Consider the following 2,423-nt stretch of genomic DNA (forward strand, 5'->3'; position numbering starts at 1 on the left):
TCTTTACTGTAGTCTGGCGAAGGCTCAAATTAACCAGTGCACATGGCTCGGCTACTCTTTGAAAAGCAATGGAAGTCTGTTCAGATTATTTCTCATTCACCCCGTTGGTGCAGAAGGGACCCCACCCTAAATAATACGAGATGGTTCACACATGACACCTGACAGTGGATACATGAGACTGGCAGCAGTTTATTAGTCACATATGCGCGGAGCCTGAGGGAGGAGGACACCACGCAGGGCCACATGGGGTTACACTCGGGAGCAGGAGCGAACCAGCCAGAGCTGTGGGCGACAGGCTTTGTAGTAACGGGGAAGTGACATGGCCCCCGTTCCCGCAGGAGAGTGTGATTTGCTGGTGTGACTAATCGTGTGGGCTGACAGGGACCTGAAACCTATTGGGTTCGGGACAGGGTGGGTATGGCTCATCTGGCTGAGGGGGCACACATGTCTGCTGAGAACAAGGAGCTCATGGTTCGGACTCCGGGGCTCCACGAAGGTCACAGATGACAAAGCAGCACCTGGAATGTCAGGCCTTATAGTCTGCGAGGTATTTTAGTGACAGTTTTTCTTCTCCGTTTCTTTTCCATCCAGAGCGCAGCCCACTCACATTTTAACGACAAGCAATACCGGAACTGGAAATATCCCGCATCTTTGATTGAACAGGTCGATAAATTCTCCCTCTTTTAATTTTCGACTTAATTCGGTTTGACTTAGGTTCTTGTCACTCACGACTAGAAAACTGCTGACTAATAGACCAACAGAGTTGCCTTACTTGCCCCTTTTGAACAGGAGGGGGGCGATTGGTGCAAACACACTGGCCATGGCTCTTTCGTCATTTTACCCACGCAGATAACGGACCCTCCGCTGGCTGAAAACCAGCCCGGGCCCCACGACCTTGCCCTAGCCATACTCACTCTTCTTTGAACAAAACAAGCTCAGTCCCACCTTGGGGACTTCGTTCTTCCCTTTGCCTGAGACACTCTTCCCTAGCTCTTCGACTGTCCAGCTCCTTTTGTTACCCAGGCTAAATGTCACTGCCTCAGAAAAGCCTTCCCCTCACCCCTAGCTAAGACATCGGCTCAGTTACTCTCTCTCATGATCTTGTTATTTTCATCATAAGCCGTTATCACCGTCTGACATTTTCTCGTTTATATATTTTTTTATCCTCTGCGCACCCCCATCACTACAAGCTTCCTGAGAACACAGATCTTCTCTGTATTCCTAGTGCGTAGAAACAGTCCCTGGAACACTCTAGGGCCTCAGTAGAAGTTTGTGGAAGGAATCAATAAACAACCACACGTGTAGCCACTACTTGTGTAGGCGCATGTCGATTATGTAGTCCTTTATGTGGATTACACAAAGCAATCCTCAAAATAACCTTGAGGAAGGATCATTCCCATCTTACAGGTAGGAAAACTGAGATTTAGAGAAGCCGAGCAACTTGCCAGAATTTACACACTGGAAAATGGTAGAGGTGAGATTAAACGAAGAACCATTAGACGCCAACATTTGTGGTTGTACCTTTTCAGTGACCCCAAGATTTGTCTCGCGTTTCGACATTCTAACATCCTAACAGATAAAAGTCCTTGCTAGGTCATAAACTGCAACTTGGGAACGAGTTGTGTGATGTGTGGCCGTCACAGAGGTAAACGACCATTCTTCCTGTATGAGATTTTAGGGACATGTAGGTCCAGACGAGGCCTAAATGGACATCCTAATAGACATGGCAGAGCCTGGGAATGCTTGGGATGCATTTTGAAAGAAATTATCGAAGGAGAACCAAGACGGTTCCAGCCTTTGGAAGAAATTTCTGTGAGTACATAGGCAAAGAGGACAGCACAGACAGATCACGATCTCGTATGCGAGGGGGACATGTGGGCGGATACTGGGGAAATATGTGAAATGAAGCCCCTCTTTGCACGGAACATAAAAAGTAGGGTTAGAATTACTGTAATTGACATGCGGATGCATTGTGGGTTGTGGAGAGAATCTCAAAGTCTGAATAAACTGCGCCGAAGAAAAAACACGACCTAACAAAATGACAACATATAATAGAAATTGAAAGACTTATTTGAAGTTCGATTGTATAAAACATCCAGCTGTCAAAGATTCAGTTTCTTACATTTTTAAAGTTTATTTAATCTTTATGTAGACTTTGACATGTAAGAATATAAACTGAGCCAAGGAAGGTCTTTTATCTCCTCTGAATTCATTCTTTTCAATATCAGGCATTCAAGAATAAAAGTCTGTGTGATATTCAAATAAAAAAAGTGAAAACAACATTTTTAATGCTTGAAGAAAGATGGAATAGGTAACGTTGGAAGTTATACATGTGTGTGTCACATTCTGTTGTTTAGGAAGAGCCACATGATGACATGGACTCTATTGCTGTGTGTAGTAACGAGAAACATTTAGTTATTTTC

Source organism: Pteropus alecto, unplaced genomic scaffold, assembly GCF_000325575.1.
Source record: "Pteropus alecto unplaced genomic scaffold, ASM32557v1 scaffold59, whole genome shotgun sequence".
Taxonomy (NCBI): Eukaryota; Metazoa; Chordata; class Mammalia; order Chiroptera; family Pteropodidae; genus Pteropus; species Pteropus alecto.